The following is a 15,242-nucleotide window of genomic DNA, read 5'->3' on the forward strand; positions in this document are numbered from 1 at the left end:
TACATCTTGAGGTGTCAAGGCTTGTGCCTTTTGATTATAGATTTATCACCCAGTCAGGATACAGATTTGCCATTTAACCTTTCAGTCTCCAATTCCAGATGATGGGCTTAAGACCCACAAAGAGAGAGCAGTCTGCATTGGTTTTCCTTTTTTTTAACATCATTCAGAAATTTTAGTGTTTTAAGGCAAAAGGTCATTAGCCAGACGACTGATTAGTGAGGACACCTGATTAGTGCATGTTTTTTTGCTAAAGAAAGTGCCAGGGATAAAAGCTAATTTTATCCCTTCATTAGTTGGGCTAGCAGCAAAGGGGAATGTTCACTCATCAGGGTGCAGATCAAAGTATGTCTTGAACAACCTTAAGTCTCACCAACCTCCTTTAAAAAAAAAAAAAAAGAGCCTGATTGTTAATAAGGTTGGAGATATTTTGAGAAAATGAGCACTTGTTGTCTGTATAGTTTAGATCAGTATTTAGGAAAAAAGTTTGCAGTTAAGCTTTTGAGCTCTTTTTCAGTGTAGTCAGTTGGTTTTTGTACACCTTCCTCTCCCGCTGTCCTACAAATGTGCTCAAACCCTCTGGAGGAGTTATTCATCTCTTGAGGAGCACACAGTTGGTGCACTACACCTGTGCCAGACTCCTGCCAGAGAGGCATGAATGTGCAGTGTAAACTCGTGAGCAGCAGAGCATACAAGTATTACCTTGGGCGTTGGAGACACCTTTCCTAGCTTCTGGTTTAAAAATGCCCAAATCTAGCTTAAAAGAAATCCAACAAGACAAGCTAGTATTATTGGGGAAGCAAAATAGCTTCTCTGTTTGTAGGGAGTACAGCTGGGGAGAAATGAAATGTGTGACAAAAACAACCCTCAAAACCAACAAACGTTATGCTGAATTTAGTGGGAAAGATTGCCATTTTGACCATCTGACCAGCTGCCAGCTCACCCCTTAAATTTTGTTCAAAGCGTTACTGAAATTACTGAAGGTTCCGACAGATGAAAAAGAACTGGTCAGTCAGGATGTGTCTGAGTGGTTTGCAATAAGTTTCCTTTGGTTTATTTTCTCAAATTCACCTTTTGACAAGAGTTGTCAAGATTTAATGAAGCTACTGTGTCTGTATTGTGACCATTAATGCTAGCTAGTTAGGCTAGCATTTTTTAGACTCTGTTTTAGATTTTTAGATTTTTTTTTAGCATTTGTTTTTCTAGACTACTAGAAAAACATTGATATCAGAAGTTGAGAGAGCACCAAAGTTCCCCACCATATGACATCAGAGAAACAGGAGATGAGTTAATTTTAAATGAGCAACAAGATCTTAAAGCAGAAATCTAAGTCAGAAAGCATCAGATGGACAGACCTTCTTCCTTCTCCTGTAATGAGTAGTACATTTGTATTCACTGATTTATAAGGTCCCTCAAGCTATTAATGTCATAAAAAGAGCCATCTTGCTTTTATTTACTTTTAATAGCTGTGATACAGAGAGACAACTAAAAAGACAAATGTCTAGTTAGATTTATAGGAAAGCAGACAGTCTTACTAAAATTTTCATAGTAGTTGTATCATTTATATATGTAAGATATGCTTTCATCAGAGTGGCGACTGTATTCAGACTGACACTTTTAGTCGACCATATGAAGAAGGCTGAATAATGTACACTGTAGCAACAGGTAAAGAACCAGAGAGCCTATTTTTTCCTTTCTTAATTTCTTGCCAGTTTTGCTGGGCACATGTATAGAAAATGTTTTAACTCAACATAGTCAGATGTGTAAACACTCACAGTAATTTCTTAGTTTCCTTGTGGTTGGAAAATATAGACTTTTCAAGATGCCTAATTTGTGCTTCTATTTATACCCACTTTGTATTTAAAAGTGTGGGCAGGCTTCCTGTAACACAGGAAAAGGGAAAAAATTTTTTTGAAGAAAGACATCTGTATGTTTTTATGACAAAAAAAGAAAAAGAGTGTTTAAGTAAGTTCTGTGCAGAATACATATCCCTTCCATGAGCTGCAGTTATTAGAAACAACTTGAGTGCTTTGCATTTTTACATGTAAACACGTATGTGTCTGTTTGTGCATTGCAGGATTTTTTTGTTTTTTTTTTTTTCTAATTAAAACGACTGATGTTGTAGATGTTGGTAATAATAGTTACCATAAATGTGGAAGAAATCCCTCATTGAGGGGGAGTTTGCTCTCCTGCAGAGTGTGGGTGGGGTTAATGGTTGTGTTTCAAGTGAACCAGCTTTTCAAACAGCTGGGATGAAACATGCTATGGAGCTGGAGGCCCTTCTGCACCACCAGAGAGCCCCTCAACCATTTAGCAACTGAGAATGGGAATACAGTCCCATGCTAAGCTCACAGCCTTCTATCCTCCAACAGATAAAAGGGAAAACACAGGCCTAAACCAGAAATTTTTATTTTCTGTCTTTTTTGTTATGGATTTCTTAATCACTGTTTAAACACAGCTCACAAAGGAAGAGGGAGATGCTGGTTTTGTTTGTTTAACTTCTAAAAAACTTTTTTCTTTAAAAAGGCTTTAGGACAGATGACAGAAGAGCTGGAGTTAGCTCCTTTTCTTTGTTGAGGAGAGCAGAGTTACTGACCTTAATCACAGTGTTTCTTAAAAGGATTTGAAATCCTGATTTTCTCAAACACTAATTCCAGTGCTAGCTGGAGCCCCTTGTTAATGTAAATTCCGTCTCTAGAGTTGTGGCTGAGGCAGGGAAGATGGGGATAGCAACTTGCCTTTGTTATTTTCTTCCACAATTTTAATTTTCATGTAGATTTATGGCAGTGCTAAGACTGCCTGTCTCACAAGTCATTCCTCATGGAAAGAATGAATCATTCCTGATGTAAACCCTTTGATTTAAAACATACTGTTGATATTCTTCCCTGGGTTACACAGATCATCTGAAAGAATTGTTAGTACCTAATTAGCAAAACCTGAGGAATTATCTTAAGCAAAAAGCAGTGACAGATCACTTGGCTCTGACCCAAAAATTTATATGTACAGGAATGTATGGCCCTTGCAGGATTCTCTTTGTGGTAAATCATCTCAAAGAGTTTGCACTAGCTGAAAGCAGGAACTCACTACTTTTATTTTTTTTTTTTCCTTTTCCTTTCCTTTTTTTCGCCTCTTCTTACCAAGGATTTATTTTGCTGGTGTTGAAGCTTCTGTATCTATCTGGGGAAGTGGGAGCTGCTTATTGCACATTTCATAGGATTAGCCCTCCGAAGGTATTGATTGCCCTCAGTTCCCACTGACTGTTCTTGGGCTTAGCTTTGTAAGGACTGGGCCTTGCATAACTGCCCAAGTTAGATTAGCCAGCGTTAGTGTCACCACAAAATCAATTTGCAACATGAACTCAAGACCCCAGCAAGGAAAATACAATGCTGCTTCACTAGGTGGACTTGAATTCTTGTCAACAGAAATTAAAACTAGTAAATTAACAAGAATTCTCGTTCCTTAATATTCCCATTGGAGGGGAAAGGGGAGTGTGGGGAAAAAAAAGGGGAATTGGAGCCTGTTTCTAAAAATGCAAACTGTTAACTGAAAACACTGTTTTAAAGTGCAGTAACTGGAAAGCAATGACTTTTCATGGCAGTGACTCTTGGGCCACAGTGGCCAGCTATGTGTGGCACATTTGACAGTGAGAGCAGTCCAGGTCTCCAGCAGCATATGGGCTCATGGAAAGTGCCTACAGAGGGGTAGGTGGTGGCCTCCTTTGTCATCTCCCTGGCATAATTTGGAACTCAGGAGAGACAACCAAGACACTTCTGGATAGCCCCAAAGCAGGCACTTTTTTCACCTCTCATTTGCCAGTGTCTTTTGGTGACAGGAGACCAGGACAGCTTTTTGTAGAGAGCTTCTACTTGGCCTTGTTGGACAATGGTAGGAGAATGTCACTGGAAAATCTTTGTAGAGATGTATGGCCAGAGTCTTTAAATACATTTTGGTGCTCTTCAGTTTCAAACTGACTTTGGCCTCTGAGAATCTGGGTCCTACTTCAACTGTGCAGCGTTTTGCACGGGAGAGGCTTAAGCACTCTAGTAACAAAACTCTCTACTGACAGTGATTTATGGGGTGGTTTCCAAGTGTTGTCAAGTAGGAGTAGTTGAAAAAAGTCAAATCTAAAGCTTTTAATAGAACCACAAGGAAAAAAGCCTCTGTTAGAAAAGTGAATGTCAGACTGCTCATGTCAGCTGAGCAACTGAAGTGTGGGTCTTTAAAAAAATTAACGTGTTTGCAAAAACATTTTTGGGATTAAAAGTCTAAAATATAATAGCATCTTTCAATAGCCTCCAATAAAAAACATTACTGTTCTCAAATTCAAACTTGTGGTCAGAGGAAACTTCAGTGTGAAATTTAGGAAGGTGCTGCAGACCTTGTAAGCTTAGCAGCTTCTAAGTCGAAACAGCTTCTCTGAGATGCTTTCCAAACCTCCTGTGTTGTTTTTGAAACTGCGTATTACAAGTATTCCTGCCCATTTCTCCTGAGACCTGTGAAATCAGCAGTGTCTCTTGAGAGCCCTAGAGTTGCTTTCTCTGATGGTCTCATATGGAATAAAAGCTGCACCTACAGATTTACAGTATGTAGATATGTTCTTCCCTGTTATGCATTTTTTCTCTCCTTAGCATGAGACAGACTCCAGAACTGCCAGTGTCTGCAAAGCTTTGAAGTGTAATGTGATTGAGCAATTGAAAGGTGAATTTGTAGTTTTGGGTGATTTTTTTTTTGTTAGTTTGGTTTTGGTATTTGTTTGGGGTTTTTTTTTGGTTTTTTGAAGTAGCTTTCTTTTTTGTTTGGTTTGATTTTTTGTTTTTCTTTGGCTTGATTTGGTAGAATAGAATGTTGGAGATTTCTTATTTCTAAATCAGAAATAAGAAATTATAAAAATTATTTATAGCTCTATAATTCTGTTGGACTTAAATTCTAAAAATGTTTTCAGAAGCACATTAAAAATGTTCTTTTAATGTCTCCTTGTTTTGGTGTTCAAGTGCATCTAAGAAAGCTGTGGGATGAAGTTTTATGTGTGGTTTTTTTTTGTTTGTTTTTTTTTTTTTTAAAGAACAGGGAAGATGAAGACAGGGCAAATACAAAAACACTAATGGATTTGATTTGTTTTTTCCAGCTAAGGCTTTTTTATCTGGTTTACAGTATGCATCTGTTGTATACTGCCTTCATAGAAAGAGAGAATTCATTGCTCAGAGCCACAGATTCATGGGTAAGAACTGTGAAGAAAAAGCCAAGAAATAATGTAATCCATCTCTTGAGCATCAAGGCAGATCCACTGTCCCTAAATCAGGAGAGAATGAAAAGCTTCTTCAAAGTTGTTGTATCCCTTGATACATGGACATTTGTCACAATGCTTTTAAAACAGAAGGTCTGTAGTGGATTTGGGCTGATCTTGTGTGCCTACAATGTAACTGCTGTGGCATCAGCAGCTGGAAGGTGGCAAAAAATGTGAGATGGTTCTCTTGCATTGGTATTCTCTCTGGGCAATGTCACTAGAGGGAATTTGCCTAAGTAGAGATTGGAACTTGAGTGCCATTTTCCTGCCTGTAAGGATCCTAAGTGGTCTGACTGCCAGCCTGGTCAACCCCTGTATCCTGGGTCATATCTGTTAACTCTGTATGAATGTCCTGATATATCAGGGATTTAAGATGGCTCTATCTGTCTGTATATAGCCAGCAGAATCTTCAGCTGTTGTGTCTAAATGTAGAAAACAAACATTTTAATTCAGATTTTTTTTCTCCATCTCTGCTGTCATTGTCTGGCTTTTGTTAAGAAACCTATAGCAACAATTTGGTTGTAGAGTAGCTAATGTGTACAGGATGCTCCTGTCGTGATTCTCTTGTGTTAATTTTCTTTCATTCTGGGTGCTTGAGATCTGGATGTGCCCTATTTTTTATTGCTCTTACCCCCTGGCCCTTGTGTGGGCACAGAAGGAGGGCATTGTGTCACAGAGGATGTCTCAGGCTGGTGGTGGAGTAATGGGAGAGTGTGGGCACCATGGGCCTGCTCTCTTCATGGCATTGACCATGGACTTGTCAAGGGAAGATTTGAGAGGAAGCATGGTCCCTGTTGTCAAAGTGCAGCTTCAAGGCTGTCCCCTGGAAGTCTTTCAGTACTAGCCTCCTGTTGCGGTCCAGGGTTGAACAGGCCTTTACTCTCATGACAGTTTAAATGCTTTGGTTGCTGAACCATTTTCAGGATCGCTGGCAGATACAGCTTTATTCCTATTGATTGAGTTCAGTACTTAGGAGGAGAGCCACTTAGCCATAGCCTCTACTTCCTTTTATTCACACCTACCAGCACAATTAGCTTCCTCTTAGCCTGGCTCTTTACCTCTTAGTCTTCATAGTTTACACAGCACTCTCTAAACTCTTATTAAAACACTGCTCAAATTACTTAAAACTGGGGCTCTTGAGTTTGCTGAGTGGATCACATCTGAGTCTGGAGATCATGTCAGGAATGCTTACCTCTTCAGTCAGACTTACACTGCCTACCTTTATTGATTTCTGATAATACAGCTGACAGCCGAGGCAGCAACCACCAGTGCAAGGAAGCAGTATTATCCTCAATATATTGAGTATTCATAGCTGTGTTTTAAAGAGTACAGCTGCTGTGTTGCCATGTGGTCATTGGCATGTGTGGTGGTGGGTACACAGCAGCAGGAAAGGCAATATGTGTGTGGGAATGTGTGTATGTACAGGTTTGTAAATCGTACTTCCTTTTAAAAGTAAGAGTTATCACTTACAAAACAGTCTTTCAATATTGCTTTCTTTACTGTTTTTTTTATTGTCTTGCAGTTTTTTTGAGTTTAAAATAGATAGGTTACCAGATAACAGAATTGCTTTCTAATCTCAATTATGTTTTTCTCATGTTTCACACTGAATAAGGTGGTATCGAGGGTTCCCCACCGTAAATTCTAGTTTCCCTTTCACATGTCAGTGCTGCCCTGAGCCATCATTTTTCTGAAACAGTTGATTGATGCTGATCCAGAACCCAGTGAATTCAATGAATCAACAGCTGCTGGCTTCAATAAACTTTAAAATAATCCCCAGTTGCCTTAGATTTTACCTTTTTATCTTACCTGTTCTCCATGCTAGTTGCAATTTAAAATCTTAATTCCCAAGAATCCATGTTACCATTTTGCTGATGAAGAGCTGAACATTGTTATTCCTCCATTTATAGTCCTCATTGAAATAGCCAGTGGTAACAAGCCAAAAGTAATGGCATATGAAATACTTCAAAATAAATGGCTGATTATGGTAATGGCTGAGTGTAACACCATACCAAGTGTTGAAGCAAATAACTAATGAGTTAGAATGTGTTGAATTGAATTTCATCCCAGCATGTCAGACTCCCTAGTGTGAAAAGGTACTGAATTTGATTTGTGTGGGGTTTTTTTTTTTCACCAGACTATATACAGATACAACTTATGAATGCTTCAAGCTTTGGCCTTGAGTTCTGTTAGATATTGTTGTTGAAATGGAATTGGTTTACTTGGATGAATGAAATTTGGATCAAGGCCTATATTTTCTATAAACATTGATTGCTCGCTTTACTGGGATGGACCAGCATGGTACAGTGATAGGAAACTGTTGGCACCAAAGCTGTTCTTCATGCTGGACGATACTTGAATTGGCATTAACACCACTGGTCTAACAGTGCTGTTAACAATAAAATTGGTGCCAGATATCAAAAACATTAATTACCCCTATGATAGGAGTGGATTTTTTTTTTTTTTTTTAACTAGGAGGGAAAAGAGGAGCACTAATCATACATTGCTAGTTAATTATTGAGCTGCTCTGTATTTGGGATGTTTGATTTGGAATGCCTGATGTATATCCTGCTCATCTAAGTCCTTATGTTGCGTGAGGCTGGCAGTGGCTATGGTCTGTGCTTTTTTCCCTCTTAAAAGTTTTTGGTTTTTTTTTTTTTTTTTTTTTTTGTTTTGTTTTGTTTTGTTTTAATTTAAACACATAAAGCAAACGGGAAGAAACCCCATTAAATAAAGGCTTAAGGCCTAATTTGGCTTCATCTGATCCCACAGAACAAATTAGAAACCTGAATGAAGCACAGAGTGCTGGCCTGTGAAAATGTTTCCGCTTCTTGTGAGGAAATAGCAGGTTTCTTCAAAGTCAGTAGTTACTTATCAGATTAACACACATCTGACATTTACTAATGCCATTCATCCTTTGTGCATTAAAAACCAGAATCAGGGATGACAAGGACTGCTGTAGTGTTTCTTTCAATAGATGTGAGTTTCTTGAGTATTCTGTGCTGAAAAGGTGATCTGTACAGCTGGGTTAAAGCATGCTGTGTCTCTGTGTTGTGACCAGCCTCCCTGTCTGGAATTTTTTGGTAAATAGCCTGTGGGAGTGTTGCCTGTGTTGCTTTTACATGTGGGGATTGCCTGGGCGTGCAGGTCCTGCTGGACCAGAGCTGTGTTGGGCCAGTTACTGCTGGGGCTGTGCCTGGAGGCTGGCAAAACACAAGGTTGTCGTGCCTTACCATGAGGGGTTAGCCTCTGGGCTGCCTTTAAAAATTGATGTAGGCATGGATACTGTTTGTTAAGGTTATGCAAGGTATTGGCACAGGTCCCTGAGGAGGACACTCATCTGAAATGGTGTGTTGTGCTGTCTGTTGAGAAATGATTTTGTATTTTCCCTCTGGGAACCTGGTGCATAGCCTGGCATTACTCTGTGGTCTTGAAACACAATACCCTGTTGTGGGAATTGCTTCATAGATGGGAAAAAGCAATCTTCAGATTCCTTCTGAGCATGCCTCTAGGCTCCATTTATTTGGCAACACATGCCAGTAGGTCTTGGCTCAGAAAATGCCAGGGTCTGCTCGGTGTTTTCCATGTGATACCATTTTGAAACTTATTATTCAGACTCTATATCTGCTCATTGTTTTCTGCAGTCTTTCACAAAGTCTAGCTCAGCAATTTGATTCAAAATCTTATTCTTCCAGCTGTGATTTCCTAGGGAGCTCCAAAAGCACTCAAGAAGGGTGCTTTCTCTTCCTGCTTCCATCCTGCTGCATAGTGCTTCCATGAGTCCCACCTAACTGCAACTAATGACACCATTTTTTTTTTGTCAGCATGGGGAGCTGAGAGATGCTGCTGGCAGGCAGCAATTCTCTTCAGCATAGTTATATTTTACTTCTTGTTCTTCTGACAGTGCCATGTACTTAGAAGAAAAGGACTTATAAAATAGTCCAGAATTAACTGAGTGCAAAGTGGGAAACCAGAGGTGGCAGTTGCAGTGGTATTCCTCCTCAGCCCAGCCTTTTCAGAACCATGGTGACTTGCATATTATGGATTATATTTATGTCATAGCTTGTAACTATGAGATAAAGATCTGATGATATTCTCCTGAATTTATCTTCAGCTCTGTAACTGTGGCTGATCCTGCTGCAAGTACACGTCAAGTCAGTGTGAGTGTGGTTGCCAGCACATCTCTGGTTTCAAACCAGCCGTGATATGCAGCATTCATGGTGAAGCCATATCTCTTCATGGGAGCTGAGTGCAATACTTTATGTCAGTGTAAGCATGTGTCTCAGATAGAAGACTTGCTGTTTGATTTGTAGTAACCAATTATTTTTATTTTAATCTAGGATGATTTTGGCACTGTATGGTGGACACTGGTATTAAAGGCTATTGTTGCACAACATGAGATGCATATATATACCACAACAATTTGGTGTTTTCTCTGAGGCTTGGTTCTTCCTGGTTATTTTCCTGCTCATTTTTGTAATGTGATTTTTCGTATACTTCTGTATTACGAACCTTTTTGTTTTTTTAAGCTATCTCTGATATGCAGCTTTCATATCTTGGCTCCCAGCAATGTTGAACCTCATTTTAAAGTCCCTTCGTGTAAAAGCCATCTAGTTATAACTCTCAAAAATAAGAGGCTTGTCTCCTGAGGACAGCTCCATATTGCGGGTGAAGTATAATCCTTAACATTGTTTTTTTCCTTTCAAATAGCTGGGGACAGTAAGTCAAGGAGTGAGAACTCCCTTTGTTTCATGTAGTGTTCGTTGCAGGGAAAGAATGTAACAGAGCAGAAAATGAAGAAAGACATAAAAGAATCTCAGCTCAAGGAGGTCAGATCCATCACAGGCTTAGCATTGCCTTCAAAGATGTCTGGGACAGGTGGCAGTTCAAGACAATCAGAGGAGAAGCATCCGCTAGCGCTGAGATAAGGGATTCTTGCAGAATCCTGCTATCTGGTCCCAGTTTGCTTTGATGTAACTCTGCTAGAGAAGACTTCTGGGAGCAGGCTACTGCTTCCCTCCGTGATAGGCTGCTGTTGTTCAGCCTTTTAAGGTCTCATTACAGTGGTCCTTGAGGATTAATCCTCTTTAAGGTTTACATGGGAATGGTTTTGTCTGAAGGCCCAGCCAGAGACCTCACTACCACCTGTACAAAGCATTATTGGATTCTTTCATTCTATTTTTTTAAGTGGCTCATATTTAACTGTATTTGACAGAAAGTAAAGCCAAACATCTTGCCTTTTTTTACTTCCCTCTTTGGCTATTACTGAGTTTTTGTTGAACACAGCTTGAGCAGTCCTTTGCAGACACTGAACCATTAGCCGTAAATTGTACGCTTCCGGTTACTCTACTTAGCCTGCTGGTTTTGGCTGTCTTTCTTTTTCTTTTCTTTTCTTGTCCTCACGCCCCCTTTCTGATTCTAAAAGGAAGGGAGTGATTATGTTTGGCTTCAGAATCAGAAATCACCCTTTTGCTGGTTTATTTCCCATGCCTGCACTGGTGGATTTTGTATTCAAGCTGCTCTGCTCAGTGTTCAAGGTATGGGAATGTTGTCAATTATCAGCATTAAGTTTTTTAAAAGAACGCATCAGCACTTTATAAAGGTTTGTTTATGAAAATACCTTTGCCACTTTGAAATGACAAAGCTTGCTTTTGATGAAATTGCCATTCATGTGGGAATCATACCTGGTTTTGGAGATGCAAGTGCCTTCCAGCTCTCCCCAATACATTCTGTTCTTGGTATTATTTCTGTGTAATTCTGTTAACAGATCTGCCTCTTGAAGATGGAAAAAAAGGCATACATCCTTGATGTCAAAGAAAGGAATGTTAGACCTGGAGTCTCTTTTCCTAGTGTCATTCATTATTTCCCTAATTGAACAAGTAATTTTGATACTGTAACTTCAAGATGGTGGCTGAAGTGAAAGACTGACAAAGTTTCTGCTGAAAACAGTATCCATGATCCTGACAGGTGAAAGTAAAGTTACTGTTCTGAGGGTAATAAAAAGTTTAAGGAACTCTTGTCTATGTTGCAGTGGAAGTCCTTAAGTTTAGAGCTTCTGAATCCATATCGGACATCTTGATGGCTCTAATTCAGTTTATTATGACAAGTGGTGGAGTATTTTAGTTAAAAAAAAAAAAAGGCAACAAGCAATTTCTACCTAGAAAACTCAGCAATAGCTATAAGTTGAATCCTTTCGATTTAACATAATGAGTTGTGCATTATTGCCTACAGAATAACATGTCATGACTTATGTAGTGATTCAACTTTATGAATAAAAGGCAAGGGAAACAGCACCTTCATAGACCTGGGTTTTGTTTTGAGTGTTCTGTTTGGAAGTTATCTGGTATGTAAAAGAGTGCTTGTAATGTATGTATAGCAGATTAGTTTTCTTTATATATAAAAATATTATAGGAAACTCCATAGCTAATATTGGCTATATAAAACTGTATAGTGCCCTTATAATCATGAATGTGCCTGCTACCTTCATACACTGCACATAATTTAAAATTAATGCACATTTAATTTTTACTGTGCTTGTGAAGATTGGTAAATTCTGCCCATACAATTTTTTTCCGTGTTAGCTGATTCTGAGAGGGTGGAAGGATAAGAGAAGGAGAAACTAAGGAAGAAAAATACTAACTCAAATAAAGGTAATGAAAAGTCATGATGTGAGGTGCTGTAGATCCCTTCAAGAAGACCTGTTGTCTGAAGAAATACAGACATGTTCTTGGCAGCCTAACTTTATATAAATCAGAGAGGTGTGTCATTTTATGCACATCCAATCAAGTACTGTAGCTGTAGTCTTTATGAACATACTGAATATGTTAATAAATAAAATATATTATACTTACTGTCTCTAAGCTATAAATACTTTGAATAACATGATGTTAAATTTCTATTCACCTTCTTCAGTTTCATGTTAGAGCTAGCTGTCAGCAGTTTGGACTTCAGTGGAACTAATCGGGAGGTTGGTGTTTCATTTCTGAGTTCATAAAACACAGGGAATGTGAGGTTTTTTTTTTTTATTTCACCAGATGATAAATGCATGAAAACTGGCAGTGCTCGGTTTAACTGAATGTAATGGCTATTTATGTAATTTTGATGTAAAGGTGTCATAATGAAGCATCTTTTCAAACTGAATGTCAACTGCTCTGCAGTTTAACAGTTTCATCACATAGTTAAATGTTTTCCAGGTGAAAAAATGTGCTTGACAACACCAACCCATGTTGTGACCTCTTCTCTAAAGTGCCCTGGCTCCTTTTTCACCCAAACACGAGTGGGCTGGATAGGAAAAAGGGGAGGACTGATTTCAGACTGCTTGTTGGGAATGTGATGCTGTGATCAATTGCACAGTCTACAGCAAGGCAAGAAATGTATAAAGCTTCCTTTTGGACTGACTCGTGGGCTTGTCTTTATTCAGGATGTAAGAAATAATGTTTCTTGGAGACAAGGAAGTGAAATGACTGGCTCTTAATATATACACCATGGGAACATTTACTAATTGTAGTAGTAGTGTTTTCTAAATAACAAATATAACTAGAAATCAGTGGGAATTAGCCATTCTGGGAGTTCAAAGTGTAAGATTCAACCCTTTTTAAATTGTGAGAGTAAATCAATCTATGAAATGAAAACCTGGGTGTTTGTTTTCAGTTTTTTTTCTTGTTGTGACATAAAGCAAAAATATATTTGATTCAGCTCATTCAAACAATAATGGAAAACTCCTGACAAATAAGTTTTCAGAAAGTTATAATGGACTAAAAATAGGCTTTTGTAAGATGTTATATAAATCCACTGCAGTAGGTGCCACCCAAACCTCTCCCTATATATGTGTAAAAATACATATACGCATGTGTATATATATATATTTGTATTACATATGTGAAAAATTTCTTTGCAGCTTTGGGGCTTTATGCCTCTCATGAGTCCTGAATTTTTCAATAGTAGTAAATTCTGCATTCTAGATTATTAGCAGTGGAATCTTACTTTTTTTTTTTTCTACAAAAGAACAAAATTGTAGTCAAAACTGATCTCTTGCTAACAAATGTAGAGTGGACTAGGAGTTGTTCAAAGTCCAATGGTTATACCCCAGTGTCTTTATTTGTATTTAAAAATACTTAACAACCTGAAAATTCAAAAAAAGCAATACAGCAGAAATGTGTGTATCAAGTATTGTATTATTTATTTCCATACACTGATGTCATAAGCTTCTGAATGCTGCTGTTAGCACATACAAAGTACTTTCAGAAGTGGCTGTAGCAATTGTAGTTGCTAGCCCTGTAAGAAGAAACAAACTCAAAAAATCTGTTTTAAGCAATGTGATCTGGGAACTGTAGGAATTCACCTCAGTTAAGTTGCTTCAGTGAATTGTAGCTGCCAAGTGTTGTGTTAAACACTAAGTAAAGATTCAAATCATATTAACGGAGAGTTTGATTAGGATCAAAAAACTGGATGGATTTTCAAATTGTCTTCTTTCAGAGCCTTTTGGAGTCTCCTTGTGCATGATTCTTTCTTTGATCTTTCTGTCAAGGTAATCCAAAATTTTCTCCTTATTTTCTGTGAAGTCTTATGCACTCTTCCGATATATCATGCTTAAATATGCACAGGATCATTAATTTTCCGAACTGCTCTGTATACTTTTTTCCTGGCTTGTCTCCCAGAGCTAGAGCTGCTTTGGATTTATTGCTATGTCTTCCATTCATGCTAAGAGAAAAATCCTCAAAACTTAGGTTATTTCTGTGGTCTCCGCTCTGTTAGGTCATGTCCTGAGCTTGCATGTGCTGCAGCTTTTTTGTCTTGGAAAAGGCAGCATAACTATGGCCTATAAGGTCTAGCAAGGACCTGAATACAGGGTCAGATCAGAATCAAAATGTTACTCAAGCAGATGTGACAGGGTTTTGACATTCAGTGGGTCATTTCCTCTTGTCCAAACACCCTGTGGCTTTAGAGGAGCATACAAGTCTTGGATATCAAGTGGCCAGCAGGGTTTTTCTGTGGTGGTGCCGCACTGTGAAACTCTAGCCTTTGCTCTGCAGGTAGGCAAAGCTCATTCAGTAAAGCTGTGGTTGTTCTGTAGGAGAAACAACTTGATTTTGGACTCATTAGGGATGAAATCCCACCACACCCAAAACAGCTTAAGGCTTTCTGTATGTTCAGGATTAAGTTTTATAATTTTAAAACTAGAACACAGATGAAGTACTTCTAAAAATAGCATGATTCGAAGTGATTCCTTTTTGGAATTTTGATCTACTGTCTGTTTTGCTGGATTGTGCTACATATTTTTTCAAGATGTAATTTTGGTGAGGAAAAAGGAAAGTAATTTTTTCCATCCACTCGTGCAAGCAGTTTTCTAAGATAGTAAAGGAGTTGTAAAACATGATTTTTCATAAAGTCAGTATAGAACAGTGACTAATCAAGGATGTCTTTTCATCACTGATCCACATATCTTTTTCCAAAAAATGAACAAAACTCCAGAATTGATTAAGAAAGGCCCCATATCATGTTCTGTATGAAGTGCTATTTTTCTCTTAAAGCAGGCATGCATGGATCTATTTTCCATTTGTAGCAGCTGACAGTAAGACCGTTTGAGATTTGTTGGGGATCTCCAAGTAAGTTTGTAGCAAAGATACAAATAAAAATCTTTATCTAATGTACTATGATCATGTCTTACTACTTAAATTAGAAAAACTTTCTAAAAAAGTGGATTCAAATCTTTCTTCCTAGCCTGGGCTTCAAGTTGGGTAACTTTTTTAAACCCTTTTTATTTTTTAGATGCCCTTTCAAAGTGTTGTTTGTCATAATTTTTCACCTGAAGCTTAAAAATGAGATTGGGAAAGTAATTTGAGGATTGATTATTGTTTAGGCTGTAACCATTTCTTCATGAAATTGAATCAAGCTACAGCTTGATGCAGCAATGCAGGTAAATGGCTGAATTTTCAGAAATGCTGAGCATTGAGAAGTTTTTCTG

The 15,242-nt window shown here is 38.3% G+C and overlaps 1 protein-coding gene across 10 annotated transcripts in view; it reads left to right on the top strand.

Annotated features, from left to right (window-relative positions):
- The window catches only part of GLI3 (GLI family zinc finger 3), a 204,638-nt gene that overhangs the window by 66,821 nt on the left and 122,575 nt on the right, over positions 1-15,242 (top strand). The gene's annotated exons all lie outside the window — the stretch shown is intronic.

This window comes from Lonchura striata, chromosome 2 (assembly GCF_050655825.1).
Source record: "Lonchura striata isolate lonStrDom1 chromosome 2, ASM5065582v1, whole genome shotgun sequence".
In the NCBI taxonomy this organism is placed as follows: Eukaryota; Metazoa; Chordata; class Aves; order Passeriformes; family Estrildidae; genus Lonchura; species Lonchura striata.